The sequence below is a fragment of the Lithobates pipiens genome, unplaced genomic scaffold (assembly GCF_037356315.1).
Source record: "Lithobates pipiens isolate NorthernLeopardFrog02 unplaced genomic scaffold, aLitPip1_a1.2 Scaffold_16, whole genome shotgun sequence".
Taxonomy (NCBI): domain Eukaryota; kingdom Metazoa; phylum Chordata; class Amphibia; order Anura; family Ranidae; genus Lithobates; species Lithobates pipiens.
In genome coordinates this window covers 376,838,303-376,866,141 of record NW_027507748.1, presented here as the reverse complement: position 1 = coordinate 376,866,141, position 27,839 = coordinate 376,838,303, and the positions used below count along the sequence as shown (strand labels likewise).

At 48.1% G+C, this 27,839-nt stretch overlaps 1 protein-coding gene across 2 annotated transcripts in view; it reads left to right on the top strand.

The window, feature by feature from the left end:
• Window positions 1–27,839, top strand: part of LOC143982987 (transmembrane protease serine 11D-like) — a 191,177-nt gene that overhangs the window by 20,657 nt on the left and 142,681 nt on the right. The window contains exon 1 of one of the 2 annotated variants that reach the window (XM_077482180.1): window positions 24,315–24,453. The exons of the other annotated variant lie outside the window; for it this stretch is intronic. The gene's annotated coding sequence lies outside the window, so the exon portion shown is untranslated. Of the gene's footprint in view, window positions 1–24,314; window positions 24,454–27,839 lie in introns of those variants that run through there. 2 annotated transcript variants of the gene reach the window in all.

Here is a 27,839-nt window from a genome sequence, read left to right as displayed (position 1 = left end):
GGGGGTACCTTAGAACTAAAGGGGGCTAACCCTAACTGCCCTAACAGTTATTAGTCACAAATGACACCCGCCGGGTGATCAGGGGGTTAAACCTTTATTAGGTAATAAATGGCGGGTGCCCTGAAACTATAAAAAAATAACTAACCAACCAGCGTCACCTGTAACAGTTATATGGTGATCACTGGTGAAAGGGTTAACTAGGGGGCAATCAGGGGGCTTTATGCGGTAGTATATGGGGGTCCCTGGCGCTATAAAAAGCTGCGGCGAACCTAAATACCTACCTGCCTAACTAGCGTCACCTGTGACACTAATACGGCGATCAGAAAAATGATCGCTTATTAGGCTGGGTTCACACTGGAGCGATGCGGAAACGCCGCGAATCCGCGGCGGGTTCCCGCATCGCATGCCTCCCGGCGGCAGTTCACACTGCCCTATGCGAACTGCTGGGAGTGTCAGTGAAATGTTACTGACACCCCCAGATCAGTTCGCATATCGCAGTGCGATCTGCAAACTCGGATCGCATGGTGTGAACACCCATGCGATCCGATTCTGCTGCGGGCCAAAAAAAGGGTCCCGTGCGAATTTGCGGCGGGTGCGGCGGGTGCGGCGAATGGCAGAACTCGAATCGCACAGAGATCGGATGTGATTTGCACTGCAGTGCGGTGCGAATCACATTCGTTCTCATAAACCGCTGCAATGTGAACCCAGCCTTAGTGACACTGGCGACGGGGGGTGATCACGGGGTTAAACCTTTATTGGGGGGGTTAGGGGGGTACATTAGAACTAAAGGGGGCTAACTCTAACTGCCCTAACAGTTATTACAGTCACAAATGACACCAATGCAAAAAATAAAAATAAAAAATGAAATTGGTGTCACTGTGACTGGGGGGCAGGGGTAATTGGGGGGGTGATCGGGGGGTAAAGGGGGGGTGTGAGTGTGCCTGGCATGTTCTACTGTGTGTGTGAGTGTTGGTGCAACTTACTGATCCGCTCTCCTCCGTGTCGGAACGAAAAATACCGACACGGAGGAGAGAATACATCACTTCCTCTCCTGTGTTTACATTACAGGAGAGGAAGTGATGTCACCGGGGATTTCTATTCGTCGGGAGCGATCGCGAGGGGGTGGCCATGAATGAATGGCCGTCCCCTCGTCCGGGATCGCTCCCGAACGAATACCGACCGCCGCAGGCACCGGGCGGGGGCCCGATCGGGCCCCCGACCCGCGGGAGGCAAGGGACGTACATGTATGTCCTTATGCCTGCCCGTGCCATTGTACCGACGTACATCGGCGTGCGGCGGTCGGCAACTGGTTAATATAATAATAATAAGTATATTCTTGTTTTGAAACAACATTGATTCTTTCTTAAAAAGGGGGGAGGCGCAGTTTGCCATCTTCGACCTGGGCACTGCTTCTCACATACCCCTGAATCAAACCCTTTTGAGAAGGGTCTGTAGCTCAGTTGGATATTGAGGCCGGGGGGAGTGACATTCAATTCCATAATCCAACGTGCTTCACTCTGTAGGAGGAGTTTGTTCCAATCTCATCCTCTTGACTTTGGGTGAATATGATCTAATATCAAAAATAAAAAAATGGGGCATATTCCCGCATGGTGACGGCAGACATATCTCCCCAAGGGGAGTTCTGGGTTTGCAGTCAGCATGCTAATGACATGCTGCCTAGCTTGTTTGCGAAATTACAGCTTAGTTTTACCAATGTAAAAACCGCTGAACTGGCAGTTGAGTAAATAAACCACTCCGCCAGTATTACAATTGAAAAATATTGAGCCTTAAATGGATGACCATTGGGTAGCAGTGTGTTGGCCTGGGTGTTCATATAGTGACATGTGACCTATATTTTTGCAAGGGTCGGCTCTAAAAGTGCCCACAAACTCCCTCTGGACTAACTGACCCTTGATAGATTTAGATCTACGATAAGTGATTGTGGGGTACGATAGTATATGTGGGCTCAACACTGGGTCAATTGTTAGTATATGCCAGTGTTTTTCCAGTGTTTTCCTGAGTGTTTTGTACTGGTTATTGTACTGCGTTATAATACGCAAGGTTGGAGGTTTTTTACTTTTCTTTGGGTGACTAGGGAAAAGGAGGCTACTTCTTCTATGATTCCTGGCACGTCTGAAAGCCTTTTTGAGGCAAGTAAGAGAATAGCAACGATCTAAAGGTCTAATTTTCAGATGGTGGGCTTCTAATAAGAAAGTGGTCTCTGTTGAACAATTCCTTCTCAATCTTAGGTACTGACTGTATGGGATAGACTGTATGAGATGTGTGGGATGTGCACTAGACACATGGAGAATGGTGTTCCCTGCAGTAGGCTTATGAAATAAACCACTTGAAAGGGTTCTTTCTAATCTTAACGTCCAAAAACTTAACTATATCATTACTATATGACACAGTGAAGTAGAGGTTAAAAGTGTTCTTGTTAATGGCTAAAATTAAGGCATCAAGCATGTCAAGATTGAGCAGGCGGGTTTTTGAGTTAACTGCAGTGTATTTACTATATATATTTATTTACAGTCTTGTATATATATATATATATATATATATATATATATATAGACATGTGTGGTTCGTTTCATACGAATCAAAAGTTCATACAAATTTCTGAAAATTCATACATTCGGAAGCATCTGAAAAAAAAAAATTCTATGCTTCCGAATTGTATACGAAATTTCATTGATGAATTTTGGAACCAAATTCCGTTACAGCGGAAATGTGACTGGTATTTTGTTGACCAATCAGAGGTTTTCTTCTGCTGCTGAGTGAGGGTTGGGAAAATTACCATTTTACCATTTTACCATGGGAGTGAGAGACTGGTACTGGCAGTTGATGGGAGATTCAGAATCAGGCAAAATAAGAATGTTTGTTAACCACTTACAGACCGGACCATTTTGCTGGTCAAAGACCAGACCACTTTTTGCGATTCGGCACTGCGTCGCTTTAACTGACAATTGCGCGGTCGTGCGACGTGGTTCCCAAACAAAATTGACGTCTTTTTTTCCCCACAAATAGAGCTTTCTTTTGGTGGTATTTGATCACCCCTGCGGTTTTTATTTTTTGCGCTACAAAACAAAAATAGAGCGACAATTTTGAAAAAAAACTCATTATTTTTTACTTTTTGTTATAATAAATATCCCCCAAAAATATATAAAAAAAACATTTTTTTCCCTCAGTTTAGGCCGATACGTATTCTTCTACATATTTTTGGTAAAAAAAAAATCGCAATAAGCGATTATTGATTGGTTTGCGCAAAAGTTATAGCGTTTACAAAATAGGGATAGTTTTATAACATTTTTATTAATAATTTTTTTTTTTTTTTTTACTAGTAATGGCGGTGATCAGCAATTTTTATTGTGACTGCGACATTGTGAGGGACCCATCGGACATTTTTGACACATTTTTGGGACCATTGTCATTTATACAGTAATAACTGCTATATAAATGCAGTGATTCCTGTGTAAATGACACTGGCAGTGAAGGGGTTAACCAGTGGGTGGCAGTGTAGGGGTTAAGTGTTCCTACATGTACAAACTTTCTCCTTTTCTAAAAAAGTTTTTTATACTCAATAATAAATATTTGTAATTTTTATATAAACCTGGTATCAAGACAGTCCATCATTCTGTGGGGTGATCTAAAGGCAAATCATGGTTATGATGTCCCATGTACGAATTCCTTTGATCTTTTCCCATAAATTTCTTTTTTCATCCAGAATGGTCCTATATTTGGCTGCATCCATCTTCCCCTCAATTTTAACCATCTTCCCTGTCCCTGCTGAAGAAAAGCAGGCCCAAACCATGATGCTGCCACCACCATGTTTGACAGTGGGGATGGTGTGTTGAGGGTGATGAGCTGTGTTGCTTTTATGCCAAACATATCGTTTTGCATTGTGGGCAAAAAGTTTGATTTTGGTTTCATCTGACCAGAGCACCTTCTTCCACATGTTTGGTGTGTCTCCCAGGTGGCTTGTGGAAAACTTTAGACGAGACTTTTTATGGATATCTTTGAGAAATGGCTTTCTTCTTGCCACTCTTCCATAAAGGTCAGATTTGTGCAGTGTACGACTGATTGTTGTCCAATGGACAGACTCTCCCACCTCAGCTGTAGTTCTCTGCAGTTCATCCAGAGTGATCATGGGCCTCTTGGCTGCATCTCTGATCCGTCTTCTCCTTGTCTGAGCTGAAAGTTTAGAGGGATCGTTTGCACAGTGCTCCTTGGGATGTTTAAAGCTTGGGAAATCTTTTTGTATCCAAATCCGGCTTTAAACTTCTCCACAACAGTATTATGGACCTGCCTGGTGTGTTCCTTGGTCTTCATGATGCTCTCTGCGCTTTCAACAGAACCCTGAGACTATCACAGAGCAGGTGCATTTATACAGAGACTTGATTACACACAGGTGGATTCTATTTATCACCATCAGTCATTTAGGACAACATTGGATCATTCAGAGATCCTCGCTGAACTTCTGGAGTGAGTTTGCTGCACTGAAAGTAAAGGGGCCGAATAATTTTGCACGCACCACTTTTCAGTTTTTTATTTGCTAAAAAAGTTTCAAAAATCCAATAGATTTCGTTCCACTTCACAATTGTGTCCCACTTGTTGGTGATTCTTCACAAAAAATTAAAATGTTATATCTTTATGTTTGAAGCCTGAAATGTGGCAAAAGGTTGAAAAGTTCAAGGGGGCTGAATACTTTCGCAAGGCACTGTGTATATATATATATATATATATATATATATATATATATATATATATATATATATATATATATACACACACACACACACACTGCATCCAGTGTAGCCAAACCTACAGTGGTGTGAAAAAGTGTTTGCCCCCTTCCTCATTTCCTGTTCCTTTGCATGTTTGTCACACTTAAGTGTTTCGGAACATCAAACCAATTTAAACAATAGTCAAGGACAACACAAGTAAACACAAAATGCAATTTGTAAATGAAGGTGTTTATTATTAAAGGTGAAAAAAAATCCAAACCATCATGGCCCTGTGTGAAAAAGTGATTGCCCCCTAAACCTAATAACTGGTTGGGCCACCCTTAGCAGCAACAACTGCAACCAAGCGTTTGTGATAATGTGCAATGAGGCTTTTACAGCGTCCTGGAGGAATTTTGGCCCACTCATCTTTTGCAGAATTGTCCTAATTCAGTTACATTAGAGGGTTTTCGAGCATGAACGGCCTTTTTAAGGTCATACCACAACATCTCAATAGGATTCAGGTCAGGACTTTGGCTAGGCCACTCCAAAGTCTTCATTTTGTTTTTCTTCAGCCATTCGGTGGTGGACTTGCTGGTGTGTTTAGGATCATTGTCCTGCTGCAGAACCCAAGTTCGTTTCAGCTTGAGTACACGAACAGATGGTCGGACATTCTCCTTCAGGATCTCTTGGTAGACAGCAGAATTCATAGTTCCTTTTATCACGGCAAGTCTTCCAGGTCCTGAAGCAGCAAAACAGCCCCAGACCATCACACTACCACCACCATATTTTACTGTTGGTATAATGTTCTTTTTATGAAATGCAGTGTTCCTTCTACGCCAGATATACTTGGACACACAGCTTCCAAAGAGTTCCACTTTTGTCTCATCGGTCCACAGAATGTTGTCCCAAAAGTCTTGGGGATCATCAAGATGTGTTGTGGAGAAATTGAGACGAGCTTTGATGTTCTTTTTGCTCAGCAGTGGTTTTCTCCTTGGAACTCTGCCATGCAGGCCATTTTTGCCCAGTCTTTTCCTGATGGTGGAGGCATGAACGCTGACCTTAACTGAGGCAAGTGAGGCCTGCAGTTCCTTGGACGTTGTTGTGGGGTCTTTTGTGACCTCTTGGATGAGTCGTCGCTGCGCTCTTGGGGTAATTTTGGGGCGGCCGGCCACTCCTGGGAAGGTTCACCACTGTTCCATGTCTTCGCCATTTGTGGATAATGGCTCCCACTGTGGTTCGCTGGATTCCCAAAGCTTTGGAAATGGCTTTATAACCCTTTCCAGACTGATAGATCTCAATTACTTTCTTTCTCAATTGTTCCTGAATTTCTTTGGGTCTCGGCATGATGTGTAGCTTTTAAGGATCTTCTGGTGGACCTTACTGTGTCAAGCAGCTCCTATTTAAGTGATGCCTTGATTGTGAACAGGTGTGGCAATAATCAGGCCTGGGTGTGGCTAGAGAAATTGAACTCAGGTGTGGACAACCACAGTTATAGTATGTTTTAACAAGGAGGGCAATCACTTTTTCACACAGGGCCATGATGGTTTGGATTTTTTTTCACCTTTAATAATAAACACCTTCATTTACAAATTGCATTTTGTGTTTACTTGTGTTGTCCTTGACTATTGTTTAAATTGGTTTGATGTTCCGAAACACTTAAGTGTGACAAACATGCAAAGGAACAGGAAATGAGGAAGGGGGCAAACACTTTTTCACACCACTGTATATCTGACTGCAGGCCATTCCTGGTGTACTTTTTCTAATATACTTCAGGCGGTGTACATCCATAGTGCAGTTGCTACTACTTTTCTGGTGGTGTACACAATACAGTGCACCTATGGTTGTTATTACACTTCTGTTGGTGCACACAGTACCATGCACCCATAATGCAGTTACTACTACTTTTCTGGTGGTATACACAGTACACAATACATACAGTGCATCTATAGTTGTTATTACACTTCTGTGGGTGCACACAGTACTGTGCACCCATAGTGCAGTTGTTACTACTTTTCTGGTGGTGTACACAGTACACAATATATACAGTGCATCCATAGTTGTTATTACACTTCTGTGGGTGCACACAGTACTGTGCACCCATAGTGCAGTTGTTACTACTTTTCTGGTGGTGTACACAGTACACAATATATACAGTGCATCCATAGTTGTTATTTCACTTCTGTGGGTGCACACAGTACTGTGCACCCATAGTGCAGTTGTTACTACTTTTCTGGTGGTGTACACAGTACACAATATATACAGTGCACCCATAGTTACTATTAGACTTCTGGTGGTGTACACAATACTGTGCATAGTTGTTATTACACTATTGTTGGTGTACACAATACTGTGCACCCCTAGTGCAGTTGCTACTACTTTTCTGGTGGTGTACACAGTACACAATAGAGTGTACACTGTGGCCACTAAAAGAGGGCAAGCAGACTCTGTGTCTACAGTCAACAGTGCTGGTCGTGGACACGGTGCATCCTCAACACCTGGCCATGGGGCATGCTTGTCCTTTTTTTCTGCAGCTGGCCGTGTTATTGAGCCACAACATGCAGAAGAGTTGGTGGGATAGAACAAAGCCATCGTCATCTTCCTCATCCTCTGTCACCCAGGCTCAGAGTAGTTTGCCTGCCAATGCAACTGCCAAAGTGACCTATTCCATTGGCTCCATTTCAACAGTCACTCCTTCCCTAGCCCCACCCTCATGCATGGAGGAGACCCCCGAACTATTCGACCACAGTACATGCTGCAGGAGGATGCGCAGTGATTTGAAGGCTTAGATGATGATACCCAGGTTGAGGAAGGGAGTAACGTGAGCCTAGAGAGAGGGGGTGCCCAAGAAGGACAAGAAACTGGCAGTCATGTTCCCCCAGCTGCAGCATACTGCCAAGTTTGCTCCAGTGACGAGGAGGGAGGGGATGTTGAGGTCACTGACTCTACTTGGGTGCCTGATAGAAGAGAGGAGGAGGAGGATGCACATCTCTAACAAGGCAGGATGCCCTCCAGCGAGCAGCTTAAGGGCAGCCACCCTATTGCATCACACCACAGAGCTAAGCAAGTGTAGGGCGTTGCTGACTCCCAGCATATTTTTAAAAGTTCTTTAGTGTGGGCCTTTTTTGACACGTGTGCAGCAGATCGCACCGTCGCTGTTTGCAACATATGTCTGAAGTATCAAGCGTGGCCAAAATAGCAGCCACTTGGGGACCACATGCTTGACCAGACATATGACGACCTCCCATGCAGTCCATTGGCAACAGCACTTAAAAGACACACATCAAAGAACAAGGCGGAGCTCTCCTTGCTCCTCATCAGCTGGGATCTCCAACCCCACTATACCTCCAGTCCTCTCAGAAACCTGCACTGAGAGGACTGAGGCCGCGTACACACGCGCGGACTGTTTGCCCAACCCTGTTCGTCAAACAGTTTCGGCAAACAGTCCGCTCAAAATTTGCATGAGCGGACTTGCCCACACACGAGCGGACTGTTTCAGCGAACTGTTTGCCAAACAGTTCGCTCAACTTTTGAAATGAACGGACTCGCCCACGTAAGGAGGAGGCAAATCCGCCCATTTCGAGCGCGTGTACAGGTAGGCGGGGCCCGCGAAGGAGACGTCGCGGGCTCCGCCGCCTGGAATGGGCTGAAAGGGGAACCCCAACGCCGAAAAAAATCGGCGTGGGGGTTCCCCCAAAGTCCACACCAGACCCTTGTCCGAGCACGCTACCCGGCCGGCCAGGAAAGGGGGGCGAGCGAGCGCGCCCCCCCTCCTGAGCCGTACCAGGCCGCGTGCCCTCAACATGGGGGGGTGCCTTGGGGAAGGGGGGGCCGCGCGGCCCCCCCACCCCAAAGCACCTTGCCCCCATGTTGATGAGGACAAGGGCCTCTTCCCGACAACCCTGGCCGTTGGTTGTCGGGGTCTGCGGGCGGGGGGCTTATCGGAATCCGGGAGCCCCCTTTAAGAAGGGGGCCCCCGGATACCGGCCCCCCACCCTATGTGAATGAGTATGGGGTACAATGTACCCCTACCCATTCACCTGTGAAATAAAGTACAAAAAAAAACACAACACAGGGAAAAAATATTTTATTGCACAGCTCCGGGGATCTTCCGTCTTCGGGGGTCTTCTCGCCGGACTCCTCCGCTATCTGTGTGTAGCTCTTTTGCTAGCGGAGGAGTCCGGCTTTCTTCCTCCCCGCCGCCGGCCTCTTCTCCCGACTTCGGGGGTCTTGTCCCCCTCTTCGGTTCTTCTGCCGGGCCACCGCGCCTTCTTGTAGCTCTTTTGCAGGCGGTGGCCCGGTCTTCTGTCGCCGCTGCCTTCCGTTCTTCTGTCGCCGCCTTCGGTTCTTCTGCCGGGCCACCGCGCCTTCTTGTAGCTCTTTTACAGGCGGTGGCCCGGTCTTCTGTCGCCGCTGTCGTCGCCGCCGCCGCCTTCCGTTCTTGTTCTTGTTCTTCTTCTTGTTCTTCTTCTTCTTCTCCTGGAGATGTTGACTCGACGAGCTCTCCGGCCGGAATGCCAGGGACACGCTCCGCTGCCACTTATATAGTGACAATGGGGCGGTGTCACATGGTATATGTCACATGGGTTGGTCACATGGTGACCCCGCCCCCTTACGATGTCATAGTCCCCATGTGACATCAACCCATGTGACCAACCCATGTGACATATACCATGTGACACCGCCCCATTGTCACTATATAAGTGACCGCACAGCGCGGCTCTGGCATTCCGGCCGGAGAGCTCGTCGAGTCAACATCTCCAGGAGAAGAAGAAGAAGAACAAGAAGAAGAACAAGAACGGAAGGCGGCGGCGGCGGCGACGACGACAGCGGCGACAGAAGACCGGGCCACCGCCTGTAAAAGAGCTACAAGAAGGCGCGGTGGCCCGGCAGAAGAACCGAAGGCGGCGACAGAAGAACGGAAGGCAGCGGCGACAGAAGACCGGGCCACCGCCTGTAAAAGAGCTACAAGAAGGCGCGGTGGCCCGGCAGAAGAACCGAAGGCGGCGACAGAAGAACGGAAGGCAGCGGCGACAGAAGACCGGGCCACCGCCTGCAAAAGAGCTACAAGAAGGCGCGGTGGCCCGGCAGAAGAACCGAAGAGGGGGACAAGACCCCCGAAGTCGGGAGAAGAGGCCGGCGGCGGGGAGGAAGAAAGCCGGGCTCCTCCGCTAGTAAAAGAGCTACACGAAGATAGCGGAGGAGTCCGGCGAGAAGACCCCCGAAGACGGAAGACCCCCGGAGCTGTGCAATAAAATATTTTTTCCCTGTGTTGTGTTTTTTTTTGTACTTTATTTCACAGGTGAATGGGTAGGGGTACATTGTACCCCATACTCATTCACATAGGGTGGGGGGCCGGTATCCGGGGGCCCCCTTCTTAAAGGGGGCTCCCGGATTCCGATAAGCCCCCCGCCCGCAGACCCCGACAACCAACGGCCAGGGTTGTCGGGAAGAGGCCCTTGTCCTCATCAACATGGGGACAAGGTGCTTTGGGGTGGGGGGGGCCGCGCGGCCCCCCCTTCCCCAAGGCACCCCCCCATGTTGAGGGCACGCGGCCTGGTACGGCTCAGGAGGGGGGGCGCGCTCGCTCGCCCCCCTTTCCTGGCCGGCCGGGTAGCGTGCTCGGACAAGGGTCTGGTGTGGACTTTGGGGGAACCCCCACGCCGATTTTTTTCGGCGTTGGGGTTCCCCTTTAAGCCCATTCCAGGCGGCGGAGCCCGCAACGTCTCCTTCGCGGGCCCCGCCTACCTGTACACGCGCTCGAAATGGGCGGACTTTCCGAGCGGGAACAGTTTGCTCATTTCGAAAGTAGCCTACACACGGGCGGACTGTTCGCTCAAACACAGTTTCAGCGGACAGTTTTTCGGAATTTCCGAAAGACTTTGTCCGTCCAACTGTCCGCTGAAACTGTCCGCTGAAAGCCCACACACGGGCGGACTGTCCGCCCAAACACTGTTCAGCGGACAAGGTTGGGCGAACAGTCCGCCCGTGTGTACGCGGCCTGAAGGTATAGAAATAGGTGTCCCAAGTACTTGTGGCCAATCTGCTAGCGGTACACCAACATCTGATTTTAGCAGGCAAATTTCCCTACCCCAGTTGCTAAACCATTGAAAGAAATTCGATCAAAGCCATCCACATGCTCAGCGTCTGAATGCTAGCTTGGCCCAATTGCTAGCACTGTAACTGCTGCCTTTTCAGCTGGTAGACTCTACCCCTTTTGTGCATTTATGGAATGTGTGGTACCTTAGTGGCAGGTTCTCAAATGCCATTTCTTTTCATGGAAGGCAATTCCGGCTTTCTACCAGCATGTGGAAGGCAATGTCTTGGCCTCATTGGACAGGGCGGTCAGCAGTAAGGTGCAATTACCGCTGACTCATGGCCCAGCAGGCATGGGCAGGGACGTTGCCTTTCTTTCACGGCACACTGTGCAACTCTGCTGGCAGCTGGGAAGGATGCAGGACAGGTTTCAGTATTGTTGAAGCTTGTTCCACCACCACGCTTCCAAAATGCTAGTGGTGATTCTGCCACAGCTCTCTCCTCCACACTCTCCTCTTCTTCTTCCTCTATGGCCTCTTCCTCTGCAGATTTGTGCTCTGAACCAGAGGTGCTCCGTAGACGTTCAAGGGGCTATGCAAGCACTCAGGCAAAAAGATGCCATGCGGTGCTTGAGTTGGTCTGCTTAGGGGACAGGAGACACACTGGGGCAGAGATTCTGTCAGCTCTGCAGGGGCAGGCTCAGAGGTGGTTGATGCCACGCAAGCTTCAGCCAGGAATGGTTGTATGCACCAACCTCCTCTCCGTTATGCCGCATACACACGTAGCCGACTATCCGACGGACTTAGTCTGGCGGACTTCCCGCCAGACTGTCCGTCTGACTTTCCGAACGGGCTACTTGCCCACAAACGGCACTTTTTCAGCGGACTAATACGGCGTACTAAGTCCACCGTACTATCCGCCCTACTTTTGAAATGAACGGACTCGCCCACAAACGCAGAGGAAAGTCTGCTCATTTCAAGCGGGTCTCCAGGTAGGCGGGGCCCGCGAAGGAGACGTCGCTGGCCCCGCCACCTAGTATGGACTTAAAGGGGAACCCCAACGCTGAAAAAATCGGCGTGGGGGTCCCCCCCAGGTCCACATCAGACCCTTGTCCGAGCATGCTACCCGGCCGGCCAGGAAAGAGGGGGGTGAGTGAGCGCCCCCCCTCCTGAGCCGTACCAGGCCGTGTGCCCTCAACATGGGGGGTGCCTTGGGGAAGGGGGGGCCGCGCGGCCCCCCCACCCCAAAGCACCTTGTCCCCATGTTGATGAGGACAAGGGCCTCTTCCCGACAACCCTGGCCATTGGTTGTCGGGGTCTGCGGGCGGGGGGCTTATCGGAATCCGGGAGCCCCCTTTAATAAGGGGGCCCCGGATACCGGCCCCCCACCCTATGTGAATGAGTATGGGGTACAATGTACCCCTATCCATTCACCTGTGAAAAAAAGTACAAAAAAAAACACAACACAAGGTAAAAATAGTTTATTGCACAGCTCCGGGGGTCTTCCGTCTTCGGGGGTCTTCTCGCCAGACTCCTCTGCTATCTTCTTCTAGCTCTTTTGCTAGCGGAGGAGCCCGGCTTTCTTCCTCACCGCCGCCCTCTTCTTCCGACTTCAGGGATCTTGACCCCCTCTTCTGGGGTCTTGTCCCCCTCTCCGATTCTTCTGCTGGGCCACCGCGCCTTCTTATAGCTCTTTTACAGGCGGTGGCCCGGTCTTCTGTCGCCACCGCCGCCGCCTTCTGTTCTTCTCTTCTTCTCTTCTTCTCTTCAGATGTTGACTCGTCGTTCCCTCCGCTCACAATGACTGGGGACCGGGCGCGCGGCGACTTATATAGGGACATCATCGGATGATGTCCCCGCCCATTATGGTGCCACAGTCCCAGAGGATGCTGGGACTGTGACATCATAATAGGCGGGGACATCAGAGGGGGACAAGACCCCAGAAGAGGGGGACAAGACCCCCGAAGTCGGAAGAAGAGGGCGGCGGCGAGAAAGAAAGCCGGGCTCCTCCGCTAGCAAAAGAGCTAGCAGAAGATAGCGGAGTCCGGCGAGAAGATCCCCGAAGACGGAAGACCCCCGGAGCTGTGCAATAAACTATTTTTACCCTGTGTTGTGTTTTTTTTGTACTTTTTTCACAGGTGAATGGGTAGGGGTACATTGTACCCCATACTCATTCACATAGGGTGGGGGGCCGGTATCCGGGGGCCCCCTTATTGAAGGGGGCTCCCGGATTCCGATAAGCCCCCCGCCCGCAGACCCGGACAACCAATGGCCAGGGTTGTTGGGAAGAGGCCCTTGTCCTCATCAACATGGGGACAAGGTGCTTTGGGGCACCCCCCATGTTGAGGGCACATGGCCTAGTACGGCTCAGGAGGGGGGGCCGCTCGCTCGTCCCCCCTTTCCTGGCCGGCCGGGTAGCGTGCTCGGACAAGGGTCTGATGTGGACCTGGGGGGGGACCCCACGCCGATTTTTTCAGCATTGGGGTTCCCCTTTAAGTCCACACCAGGTGGCGGGGCCAGCGACGTCTCCTTCGCGGGCCCCGCCTACCTGGAGACCCGCTCGAAACGAGCGGACTTTTCTCCAGGTGGGAAAAGTCCGTTCATTTCAAAAGTACGGCGGACTGGCATACCCACGGCCGGATTGTCCGCCGAAATGCGAGTCCGGCGGGAAGATTGGAGTGCAAAACTACTTTCTAAGTCCGCCGTACTTTCGGGTCAACAAAGTATGCCGGAGGCTACACACGGGGGGATTGCCCTCTTGTCTTCCTGTTGAAGCACAGGCTTTGTGGAATAATGGAGAGGGCACTTGAGGCAGAACAGCGGGAGGAATAGGGAGGACTTCTTTACCTCTCAAGGTCCCCTTTATCAAGATAGTATTCCTGCGGGCCTGCCGATCACACAGGAAGAAGAAGAGGAGGAGGAGGAGGATTGTGTCAGCATGGAAGTGGAGAATAACACTCAGCATCAGCAGCAGTCTTCAATGGATCATTTTCAGTCCCCAGAAAACCAAGCAGTTGTACGTGGCTGGGAGGAGGTGGTTGAGGATCATGTGATCCTTAGTGACCCAGAGGACTCAAGATCGAATGCCTCTGCAAACGTACGCTGCATGGCCTCCCTGATCCTGCAAAGCCTGCGAAAGGACCCTAGGATTTGTGGTATCAAGGAGAGGGATCATTACTGGCTGGCAAACCTTCTTGATCCACGTTACAATGGTAAGGTTGCAGAACTTATCCAGCCTTCGCAGAGGGAGAAGAGGATGAAACGTCTTCGGGAGGCCATGCAGAAAGGTTTGTTCAATGTGTTTCCAGAGCCTGAGAGGTTACAACTTTCTGCTGCTGGACAACATGTTTCTGAGGTTTAGTTCAGTCACAGAAAGAGTGGTGGAGTAGGTGGCCAGCTGACCGATGTCTCCAGACAATTCTTCAGTCCTTAGCATCAAGGTCTAATCGGTTCCAGCAACCATTGCCAGAGTCTGAATTACATGGTGCAGGAATATCTAGGGGCAAGATCAGACTGGGAGACCTTTCCAACAGAACGTCCCCTGGGTTACTGGGTCTTGAGGATGGACCACTGTCCAGAGCTTGCTCAATATGCAATTGAGCTACTGGCCTGTCCTGCATCCAGCGTTCTTTCTGAACACACATTCAGTGCTGCTGGGGGCTTTTTAACTGATCACAGAGTGCGCCTGTCCACAGACTCTGTTGATTGGCTCAAATTCATAAAAATGAATCAGTCTTGGATCACCAGCTACCAAGCACCTGATGCTGATATAACCAATTGATTTTTCTATGGATGTGGGATCCCTTGAAGACTGCATATGCTGAGTGACTATCCTTTTATGCTGAGTGACTATCCTATTCATCCTCAGTCTTCATGTTAATAGCTTCTAAGAATATTTTTGATTCAGTGCACCACCACCACTGCCTAAGGCCCAATTTTTCTGCCTCTCTTTAACAGGGGCACGTAATTACAATTTTTGATCCAATATTTCACAGCAGGGCCCGTTCCTGCACTCAACAAGAGTATCTGTGAGGCTTTACAGTGTTGTGCCACCACCTCCACCACCACCGCCTAAGGCCCAATTTTTCTGCCCCTGTTTAACAGGGGCATGTAATTACAATTTTTGTTTGAATATTTCACAGCAGGGCCTGTTCCTGCACTCAACAAGAGTTTCTGTGAGGCTTTACAGTGTTGTGCCACCACCACTACCACCTAAGGCCCAATTTTTCTGCCCCTGTTTAACAGGGGCATGTAATTGCAATTCTTGATATAATATTTCACAGCAGGGCCCGTTCCAGCACCCACCAAGAGTAACTGTGAGGACTTATGGTGTACTGGTACCACCAACACCTAAAGCCCAATTTTTCACAGAGTGTATAGGGCAGGAGTATATACAGGAGGTCCCCTATTTACAAACATCTGACTTACAAATGACTCCTACTTACAAACGGTGGTGTCTCCACTGATGCTTTATCACCAATCCTTGTCCCTTCCCTATGTTATACAAAAAGCTTATAAATAGATCTTTTGGGTGGATCTACACATAAAAATGTACCTGTTCCAAATTACAAATAGATTCAACTTAAGAACAAACCTACAGTCCCCGGGGACCGCCTGTATACTGCTTTTCAGAGTATATAGGGCCTGGGCTTTTTTTTTTATTTGGGTGCCGCATTCCCCTTAATATCCATACCAGTCCCAAAGGAACTGGTAATAGGCTAGGGGTGGGGGGGACCCATGCCGTTTTTCTCAATGATTTTCATCTATATTGCCAGGACCCAACATTACATTACAGCCGCAAGCAGTTTTAAATTACTTTTATTCTTTAGAAATGTCATTTGGTGCAGGGACTATTCAAAACACGGGGAAAAATGTGCCACTTTAGAGGCATACTATAGTCACCCTCCAGCCACGATATTTAAAGGAATATTTCACTTTTATTGTTTCACTTTAAGCATTATTAACCACTTAAGGACCAGGCCTCTTTTTCAGATTTGGTGTTTACATGTTTAAAACTGTTCTTTTTTCTAGAAAATTACTTAGTTTTGTGTTACAGAGGAGGTCTAGGGCTAGAATTATTGCTCTCGCTCTACCGATCGCGGTGATACCTCACATGTGTGGTTTGACCACCGTTTTCATATGCGGGCGCTACTCACGTATGCGCTTGCTTCTGTGCGCAAGCTTGTCGTGACGGGGTGTTTTTAAAAACCTTTTTTTTTATTATTATTTATTTTAATTGATTTTATTTATTTTTACACTGTTTAAAAATAAAATAAAAAAATTGATCACTTTTATTCCTATTACAAGGAATGTAAACATCCCTTGTAATAGAAAAAAGCATGACAGGTCCTCTTAAATATGAGATCTGGGGTCAAAAAGTACTCAGATCTCATATTTGGACTAAAATGCAACAAAAAAAAAAAAGAAAAAATGACATTTAAAAAAAAATATACCTTTAAGAGATATGGGCGTAAGTGACGTTTTGACATCTCCCGCCGCGATAGCGGTGATCTCACGGTGAATCCGCTGGGGAGACCACCGTTATCGTACAGCCTGAAGAGATGGATATCTCGGTTGTGGCAGCAGCTGCTGCTGTTACCAAGATATCCCTCTTCAAAAATAGGACGTACATCGCCGTGCGCTGGTCGGTAAGTGGTTAAACTCACTGCTCCTGAAAAAAAACAGCCATTTTAAAAACTTTGTTTTGCATTGCTACATGTCCCCTGGGGTAGGACCTGGGTCCCCAAACACTTTTTATGACAATAACGTGTATATTAGCCTTTGAATTTAACACTTTTGATTTTTAACGTTCGTGTCCCATAGACTTTAATGGTGTTCACACAAATTTTTTGCCTGTTCGCATGTTCTGCTGCAAACCGACCCGGGGGTTGTTTGGCTCATCCCTACTTCTGAGTGTGGACATTTCAGCAGACCAAGTTTGATTTGGTTTTCATTGAACTTCATTCACGTTTTAGTGATTTTGTATTGCTTTGCACATAAGCACATGTGTTTATCTTCAGTCATTTTGTATGTATAGGTTTATCCTTGCACTGATGCACTTTACTTTGGGTCATTGATGTTTATGTGATACTGTTGACTTGGTAAGGCAGTTCATTTTTTCACATGCCTTGTTGCACTAGTCTATATGCATCTTGTTTGTCAGAACAAACATTTATACACCTATCATTTATGGTATATTCATAGCACTGCACTTTTATTCATTTACGTTTTCAATTTTGTCATATTGTGGTGTCAGCTGCTGCATTTTCACTGTTGTATGGTAAGCGCAGTAATTTTACCTAATCTTCCATACACTGTGTGAAGTGACTGGCATTTTTCTACATTACATAACACCAAGGGGCACTGACAGGGAGGAGATCAACAGTGGGGGAATGGGTGCAGCGAGGCGGAGTGGACAATTGTAGAAAGATGTCCTGTGTGGCTATTTGCAGCAGCTGAAAGCCAGTTTCTCCCCCACTACCTCCCGCCGGCTTTCAGCTGCTGGAGGGAGAGACACAGACACAGGACATCATTCTGTAATTTTCCCCCACCGTTCCAATCCCCCTCCCTGTGCTGCCCCATCTGATTCCCCCCTATGTGCCTGCCCCCCCTCACGCCCCCCCCCCCCCGCAGTGCTGCGGGTATACAGGCGAATGGAGAGTGGGGGAAGAGGCCAGTAAATATGTATTATACTGGCCCCTTCCTTTTCTGAATTTCACACAGTGAGTGATCGGTACCAATCGCTCATGTGTCCATTCATAACTGAGCATAGCAAACTGTGTTTACTATGCTTTAGTTTATGAATGAACAGGAGCCTTTGTCTCCTGTTCATTCATCTTCAGTGCAGCTCAGGCTACAGAGAAAGGAATTGAAGAAATCTGTGTGCTCAATTCATTTCTCTGTCTCAAAAGTGAGATGTCAGGGGTCTGTTTGGACCCCTGATATTTCACTCAAGCAACCCACCCCCCCCAAATAGTTCTGTAAAAAAAAAAAAATTATAAAAATCTATTTTAAAAATGTAAAAAATATATATTTGTAAAAATATATTTTTTTAAAGAATTGGAAAAAAAATTTTTTTTACATTTGGAAAAAATTATTTTAACCACTTCCCACCCGGCCGATGCATATATACGGCCGGGTGGGAGCCGTCTACTCCTGATAGGACGTTCAGGAACGTCATTCAGGAGTAGCGGGATCGCGCGCGCGCGCGCCCGCGCAGCGGCGCGATCCCGATGTGCTCGTGTCACCCGGACACGGCACATCTCAGATCGGCAGGAGGGCTCTGTGATTGGCCCTCCTGATCACATGACGGCCGTGTCCAATCACGGCCGCCATGTGCTGTAAACAAACAGCCGGTTGCTAGGCAATCGGCTCTCCTCTCCTCACACGGAAGTCACCGCTGAGGAGAGGAGAGCAGAACGCTGCAGCCGGCTGATGATCAGTGAGTATGGGCTGCTTTTTACAGCTTTTTACTCACTGATCATCAGTGTAGTGTAAACACACAACACACCACACAGTACAAACACAGTCCCCACATATGTCCCCAAAACACACATGTCCCCAAAACATACATGTCCCCAAATAATAAAAACACATGTCCCTAATAATAAAAACATGTCCCCCACATATGTCCCACTAAAATCACATGTCCCAATGATTATCTGCACACATATGTACGTGATCACCTGCACACATATGTACATGATCATTTGCGTACATATGTCCGTGATCACACAAACCAATTATTATACACTTAACGGAATTTTTTTTACCAAAAACATGTAGCAGAATACATTTTGGCTTAAATTTATGACAAAATTTGATTTTATTGGATTTCTTTTCAAATAGAAAAAAGAAAATATAGTTTTTTTTCCAAATTTCCGCTATTTTTGCGCTTATATCGCAAAAAAAAAAAAAAACGGAGTCGTGAATAAATAACACCAAAATAAAGCTCTATTTGTGCGAACAAAATGATAACAATTTCATTTGGGTACAGTGTAGCATGACCGCGCAATTGTCACTGAAAGCGCTAGAGCGCTGAAAGCTGAAAATTGGGCTGGGAAGGAAGGGGGTGAAAGTGCCCTGTATTGTAGTGGTTAAAAATGAAGGGTACATTTATATGGGTTCTCTGGCCCATACAGTGTGGATGAGCAGTTTGTACAGCTGGGGCTGGCCATGCACCTGCACCCACACACTGTCAAATCAGGATCTGTGGCTGTGTTTCTACAGCTGCTGCGATTCCATAGCATAACATAGGCTGCCTGCACAAAACAATAGCATAGTTAAGCACATTGTAAAAAAATGTATAGGGACACTTTTTTGCCTGTAGACGGAGTCTTATTATAATTAGGGGATGGAGCATTAATTTGTAGGCGTGGCATAGCGGGACAGAAAAAGTGTGGCACTTGAAGTGCTGCGCCGAAAATGGGCGTGGTTTCAGTGGAATGTTGGGCATTGCTTAAAGGGGTGTGGTTAGAGTGTGAGATGAATGAGGAATGGAGTGAGAGAGGGAGAGAAGGAGGGAGGAAGAGGGAGAGGGAGAGAGAGAGAGCAGGCTCTGATCCTACACAACAATAGAAATAGGTGTATTCCAGAAAGTTTAACAATCAGAAGATAAAGATACTCCAAACATCTGATGTTAATGCTTCAATCATCCCAGCACCATGGTTGTTATGGTGTCAGGGTGATTGAAGCACATTATTTCTATTATTACATTATTATATAAAATGAAATCATTCAACTCACCAGAATGCAAAATCAACGGGAGCCCTGAGCGTGTCACCTGCTACGTCGCCTGCCACCAGATGCCATCAGGTGCCCTTAGCGGAGTCCCTCCTTACATCAGGTGCCCACAGCAGAGTCCTTCCTTACATCAGGTGCCCCCAGCAGCGGAGTCTCTCCTTACATCAGGTGCCCCCAGCAGCAGAGTCCCTCCTAACATCAGGTGCCCTCAGCAGAGTCCCTCCTTACATCAGTTGCCCCCAGCACAGTCCCTCCTTACATCAGGTGCCCCCAGCACAGTCCCTCCTTACATCAGGTGCCCCCAGCAGAGTCCATCCTTACATCAGATGCCCCCAGTAGAGTCCCCCCTTACATCAGGTGCCCCCAGTGGAGTCCCTCCTTACATCAGGTGCCCCCAGCAGCAGAGTCCCTCCTTACATCAGGTGCCTCCAGCAGTCGAGTTCCTCCTTACATCAGGTGCCCCCAGCAGCAGAGACCCTCCTTACATCAGGTGCCCCCAGCAGCGGAGTCCCTCCTTACATCAGGTGCCCCCCAGCAGCAGAGTCCGTCCTTACATCAGGTGCCCCCAGCAGTGGAGCCCCTCCTTACATCAGTGCCCCCAGCAGCGGAGCCCTTCCTTACATCAAGTGCCCACAGCAGAGTCCCTCCTTACATCAGGTGCCCCCAGCAGCAGAGTCCCTCCTTACATCAGGTGCCCCCAGCAGCAGAGTCACTCCTAACATCAGGTGCCCTCAGCAGAGTCCCTCCTTACATCAGGTGCCCCCTAGCAGAGTCCCTCCTTACATCAGGTGCCCCCAGCACAGTCCCTCCTTACATCAGGTGCCCCCAGCGGAGTCCCTCCTTACATCAGATGCTCCCAGTGGAGTCTCTCCTTACATCCGGTGACCCCAGTGGAGTCCCTCCTTACATCAGGTGCCCCCAGCAGCGGAGTCCCTCCTTACATCAGGTGCCTCCAGCAACCGAGTCCCTCCTTACATCAGGTGCCCCCAGCAGCAGAGACCCTCCTTACATCAGGTGCCCCCAGCAGCGGAGTCCCTCCTTACATCAGGTGCCCCCAGCAGCAGAGTCCGTCCTTACATCAGGTGCCCCCAGCAGTGGAGCCCCTCCTTACATCAGTGCCCCCAGCAGCGGAGCCCTTCCTTACATCAGGTACCCCCAGCAGCAGAGTCCGATCTTACATCAGGTGCCCCCAGCAGTGGAGCCCCTCCTTACATCAGTGTCCCCATCAGTGGAGTCCCTCCTCACATCTGGTGTCGACATCAGTGGAGCCCTCCTTACATCAGGTGCCCCCAGCAGCAGAGTCCGTCCTTACATCAGGTGCCCCCAGCCGTGGAGCCCCTCCTTACATCAGTGCCCCCAGCAGTGGAGCCCTTCCTTACATCTGCAGCAGAGTCCGATCTTACATCAGGTGCCCCCAGCAGTGGAGCCCCTCCTTACATCAGGTGTCCCCATCAGTGGAGTCCCTCCTCACATCTGGTGACGACATCAGCGGAGTCCCTCCTTACATCAGGTGCCCCCAGCAGCAGAGTCCGTCCTTACATCAGTGCCCCCAGCAGCGGAGCCCTTCCTTACATCAGGTACCCCCAGCAGCAGAGTCCGATCTTACATCAGGTGCCCCCAGCAGTGGAGCCCCTCCTTACATCAGTGCCCCCAGCAGCGGAGCCCTTCCTCACATCTGGTGTCCCCAGCAGTGGAGTCCCTCCTTACATCAGTGTCCCCATCAGTGGAGTCCCTCCTCACATCTGGTGTCGACATCAGTGGAGCCCTCCTTACATCTGTGTACCTGACAGCAGAACCCTCCTCACATCAATGTCCCCAGCAGCGGAGCCGGCCTCCTTACATCTGTGTCCCTGGCAGAAGAGCCCTCCTTCATGCGTCTGTCCCCATCATAGGAAGCTACACAGTTCCTGGCTTTCTCATGTGTTCAGTGGAGAGGGGAGGAGCCTCCAGGCCAGGCAACCAATCGGCTTCAGTGTACAAGAGAATTGTCTACTTGTACACTGAAGCGAGAAGCTGATTGGCTGCCCTTCCCCTCAAAACTGAACACATGGGGATGGACATCTTTTTGTATCCCGCCACCCTTTTTTGCCTAAAACATTCCCGATTTTCCCTGGACAAAGTCAAAATAACGGGAATTTAATCGGGCGAGCTCTGATTGGGATGAGGGTCCCAAAATCGGGATTGTCCCAGGAAAATTGGGACTGTTGGCAAGTATGCAATAGCCCAAAAAAAAGGATGCAATAGACAAAAAAAAAAAACTGATTTGCACTGTAAAGACCACAGCACCATGTGAATGAATCCCAAAACCTAATTTACACACACAGCTTTATTTATTAACTCAATACAGATTTGTCTTTTAGATTTAGCAGGAATTTTGTATTTATATTGTGATTGCATCCACCAGGCATGTACTGGCCATCGGCACTACCAGGAGTTTCCTAGTGGGCTGATGGCTCAGTGAACCGGTTTCAGTGACAGTGGAGGTAGAGTGGGTGGGGACTCCCAAACCCTGTCCACCAATAAGTGTATCTCCCGCTATGCAGCCGTTTTGAAAAAAAACTTCTCAGTGGGGGCTGGGGGACAGAAAGTGGACTATTTAATCACTTTTGGCTTTGGGTGGATTAATCCGCAGCAGCACACTACACAGTTGAAGGCCATAAAAATAAAAATAGATACACCACTCAAATTCCCACCAAATTGTGTATCACCACTGCGCTAAAGTCACTCCCAACCTATAACCTCAGCTGCTACTTATACAAAAATTATATCAAACAAGTGCATGACGTGTGAGGAGGGGTGAGAAGGAGTCATTTGTTTCCCTATTCAGAGGTCCGCCGTGACCACCAATGCCCCAGTATATTTAGGCATCTGATGAGTTCAAGTGTGAAGTGGAGTGGTTTATGATTTGGCTTGTCCTCTATACTGTTCATGTGAGTGCATTGAGATTGGTTTTATTTATTAAAGTGCTGAAACTGTATTACGCTATTGGAGGCTTCCATTATTTTTTCTGCAAGGTACATATACACGTATTTTACCGAGAAGTGATCAAGGTGTATGGGCTTTGCAAATTTGATGGTTTACAGCTAGAGGATTTAAAGCTCTATTGGCCAAACGCGTGAGTGTGAGGCTTATTAGCTGGTAGACATGGGCGCCGTCAATAAATTCGTTTTGTTCTGTTCTGTTTCGATTCGTAATAAAATGAATTCGTACTTCGTATTTCATGTCCGAAATTCCGTTCTGTTTTGTACGAAATACGAATTGTCGTTAACGTGTAAACTCAGTTTAACCATTTAAAGACTAAATCTTATCTTACACTTGTTGCTTGAAAGGAAAAATCCAGTAGGTCTTTCAAACGCAAGTTAGCCCTTTTTTTTCAGTCGACCTCTAGGGAGCAGTGACATCAGCAGCGTGACATACAGCAATGACACCTGCACCGTGATAGAGTGATCTGACAACAGCACCGTGATAGAGAGCACTGACATCAGCAGCGTGACATACAGCAATGACACCAGCACCGTGATAAAGGGCTAACTTGCGTTTGAAAGACCTCTGCGCAAATACTGCGTCACATAAAATATTGCAACAACCGCTATTTTATTCCCTAGGGTCTCTGCTAAAAAAATATATATCATTTTTGGGGCTTCTGGATTTTTACTTGTAAGCAACAAGTGTCAGAAAAGATTTAGTCTTTAAATGGTTAAACTGAAAACTTCTACACAGGGAGTTCAGCCCATTGAAGAAGAAACATTGTATCATTTTGTTCTTTTCTTGGCAGCCTGCCCAGAGAGGATGAAAGTCCGTCACTGATGTCTTCAGGCAATTTACATTGACTTCTATCACAGAAGTCTTCTGCAAGTCATAATAAGCATAATGACTGAGATCCGGAATTCGTAAACAAAAGTTCGTATTCCGTACAGAATTCGGACGCACGGCAATTCGTATTTCGGATCCTCCCGAACATACGAATTTTGAAAAATTCGTACAAAACGAAGCGCACATGTCTATTAGCTGGTGAGTGTACTCACAACGGGGGATTCACGGTCACAGAAGGTGTGGTGAAGGAGCAATTAATTTGTTTGGACACTGAGCATCACTTTCACATGGACTTTTTTTGTGTTGGACTGATATATTTTTATTTTATTATTTTTTTTTTGATTACTATATATATTTTGTATATATTGATATATTTTTATATATTTACTTTTCAAATTTATTTTCACTTGATTATTATGTGTGGCAATTGGTGTTTACTATACACTTAGGTATATATAGATATATATATATAATTTTGGTATATATTTTTTTGTGATATATATATATATATACATATATTTGATTCACTTTATATTTAATGCACTTGTAGCACTTTATAATTTATATTTTATATGTGAGTGTACATATTATTATTATTTTCACATATTTTGAGCATGTTTGATTTGAGTAGGTAGGTAGTGTGAGTTGAATTATTCACATATTTAGCACTACCGCTACGTGTCACATTTTTCTTGCTTTAAAGGAAAATTACTGCACTTGTTTGATACAGTTAAAGGCCAACCTGTGCTATATCAGTACACTGGACCCAGTCGGGAGAACTGCTGCGGATTAATCCGCCTAAAGCCGAAAGTAATGAATTTGTTTGCTTTCTGTCCCCCAGCACCCACTGAACACAAGAGAGACCCTGAGAAGTTTTTTTTTTAAACAGCTACACAGCGGGAGTCGGGAGATTAGCTGACTGGTGAACAGGATTTGGGAGTCCCCTCATTGCTAAACTTGCCCCCCCCTTCCTCACAGTTTCCTCCAGTCCTAGTTACCCAGCTCTGCGGTACCCAGGAGGAAGGGAGAGGACCAGATGTACCAACAGTGCTCAGCTGGTCCCGGGTTCCCAGCTCCAGATGAACCACCTGCAGGACAAGCATTGCACCTGGAACCTAGGTAGAAGAAGCTGTGCAGACCAGGTACTGGGGGGACTAACATTGATGGCCACTTATGAGGCCGTGCTGATGGCCACCGATCAGGTTGCACTAATGGACACTGGTGTGGCTGCATTAATGGGTACTGATGCAGCTGCGCTGATGGGCACTAATCAGGCTGCATTAATGGGCACTGATGAGGCTGCACTGATGAGCACTGATCAAGCTGCATTAATGGGCATTGGTGTGGCTGCATTAATGGGCACTGGTGTGGCTGCTCTGATGGGCACTGATCAGGCTGCATTAATGGGCACTGGTGTGGCTGCACTGATGGGCACTGATCAGGCTGCATTAATAGGCACAGGTGAGGCTACATTAATGGGCAATGGTGTGGCTATGCCCAATACTGGAATGTTTTTACTTATGTTTTATTTGCGCAATTGTGTATAGTTTATGTACTGTTTTTGTGCGTGTTTGGAAAATTAAAGTGGTCTGGATGAAGTCCAGGGCCAAATTTTTGTCCCAGTCCAGCCCTGGCGTCCACTAATAATAATTTTTGTGCATTTTTAGTAAAAATATTGCTTTGATATTTTCACAGGGAAAGGCCTTTTAGGTAGGCTCTGTGAGGCCCCATGATTTCTAATGGTAGCTCTGTAAACACCCGTCACTAAGAAAATAATTGTTTTCTTTGTGCTGCCTTCACACTACCTTGTGTGATGTGTGGTGTAGTACAGTGTGGAAAAATACAGACATGCTTTTTCCGCAGATTGCACCACATCTCACTGCAACTGGAGAGTGCAAAATCCAGTGCAGCTGTGCATGGTAGCCAATCATAATAATATGCAGAGTAAACAATCAGCTTCTAACTTCAGCTTGTTCAATTAGGCTTTGACAACAAGCCCCCATTCACATCGGGACTATTTGACATTTGAAATTACATGCCAAATCGCAGCCCATCCGAATCAGGTGTGATGGTGACTTTACGGCGCAGCACCAATTCCCAAAAGTAGTTCCTTCACTACTTTTGGCGAGTTTGGGGGCGATTTCATAAGACATCTGTGCATGAACCTGCACAGATGTCTTTCAGATTGCCCTCAAACTCGCACTAAAATGCTGGTTTGAAATTTCAAACCCGCCTTCAGTGTGAACGAGGGCTAAAACCTGGAAGCTGGTTGGTTTCTATGCACTGCTGCACCAGATTTTGCACTCTCCAGTTTTAGTAAACCAACCCCTGTATGACACTTAGGCCCCTTTCACACTGGGGCGCTGCGGGAGTCGCAGGAAAAGCGCCGCTATTTTTAGCGGCGCTTAACCATCGTTTTAGCTTTGCCATCGTTTTATGTGGTCGCTAGCGGGACGGTTTTAACCCCTGTGGCACATGTGGCTAGCAGGACTTTTGTCACCGTCCTGCTAGCGCACCGCTCCAGTGTGAAAGCCCTCCGGCTTTCACATTGGAGTGAAAGGGGGCAGATTTTTTCAGGTGCTATACAGGTGCTATTTTTAGTGCTGTAGTGCCTGAAAAACACCCCAGTGTGAAAGGGGCCTTAAAATAAAATAAAAAGATATGTAAATAGTGCAATGCACTGAAACATGCATTGCACCGATTCATGCCAGACCTGACAGCATCTCACAAATTAAGAAACTGCATTTTACCATGTGGACTGGTGTGAGCAAGCCATTGGTAGTGACCATAGGAATACAGTCAACAAAAGGTTAGGACAACGAACAGATTCCACAGCTGGACATGATAATTATAACAGTTGTACTGTATTAATGAATGTGAATTACTGAATTAGTGGCACATTGTGACAGGGTGATTTGAGTGACATTTTGGAGTCCACAGCTACAGGGATTCGACCTTTCCTATCCTAGAGATGAGGCCTGGACTGACCATAGGGCAAACCAAGCACTTGCCCGGTGGGCTGTGGCCACATATTTATGTTGGGCCCAAGGCAGATGAGCGGTTCACCCGGCCTCTCTGGAGCCACCAGTTCAGTTCAGCCGTCGGGCCGGGGGTGGGCGGAAACAGGTCACCCGTGACCATGAAAGACAGAAGAGCTAGAGGAGACACCTGCCGCATACACAATGGAACCGGACCAGACAGAACATAAGTGTGCCCCCCCATGCGCCTGAATAGGAGGAGCGATAGAAGCGGCTGCATATAGGAAAATCAACCTTTCCATTTTCTCCTGCAGCCTCTGAAAGCCTGCGGGAGGGAGAGGAGAAGAAGCAGGCTTTCAGAGGCTGCAGGAGGAAATTAAGAGATTGATTCTTCTATATGCAGCCACCCGCTGTGTTCTCCGGCCCCCCCTACCTGTGCTTTCCAGCATCCCCCTGTGCTCCCCCCTGTGCTCCCCCCTATGCTCCCCCCCCATGCTCTCTGACATATGCCTGTGCTCTCCAGCCTCCAATCTCCTCTGCTCTCTGTAACCTTCCCCTGTGCCATGCTCTCTGACATCCCTCAGTGCTCTCCAGCCCCCCTCCAGTGCTCTCCGCCCCCCCCTGTTCTCTCTGTCCCACCCTATGTTTTCTGCCTCTCTCCTGCCCTCTGCCTCCCCTAGTGTTTTCCAGCCCCCCCCCCCGTGCTCTACGCCTCTCTCCTGTGCTCTCTGCCCCCCCCAGTGTTCTCTGCCCCACCATGCTCTTCACCTCCCCCTATGCTCTCCGCCCCCACCCTAAGTTCTCTCCGGCCCCCCGTACGTTTGTCCCCCACAGTGCTCTCTACCCCACCCTGTGTTCTCCACTTCCCCCATGTTCTCCTTCTCTCCTCTCCTCTCCATCTCTCCGTGCTCTCTGGCCCCCGTGCTCTCCGCCCCACCATGCTCTTCACCTCCCCCTATGCTCTCCGCCCCCACCCTAAGTTCTCTCCGGCCCCCCATACGTTTGTCCCCCACAGTGCTCTCTACCCCACCCTGTGTTCTCCACTTCCCCCATGTTCTCCTTCTCTCCTCTCCTCTCCATCTCTCCGTGCTCTCTGGCCCCCGTGCTCTCCGCCCCACTCTGTGTTCTCTGACTTCCTCCCTGTGCTCTCTGGCCTCCCCTTGCTCTTTCCCAGCCCTCCTCACCCCCCCCCCCCCCCAGTCCGGCTTTGTCCCCCCCTCTCCTCTTCTGTCAGCTGCTGTGGTGGATCTGTCAGGATGGAGAGTGGGGAGTGAGTTAACATATCATGGGCTGCTCCGTCTTAGCAGAGGCTTATTTTTTATCCCAGTTTGGGCCTGCTAGATATTCTACAAGTTTAGTTGATCCCATAGTAACACCCACATCTTGGCATACGTTTTTGGAGACAGCGTACATGAATGTGTATTTGAATTTTTGCTATATTTGCTAACAAGCTAGCATGTGAGCAGTGCATGATTTATAGCACACCATGATGCAGACTTGCAGAACAGAGGATTAAATAAACTTAAAAAAAAAAAAAACCCTTAGCACTT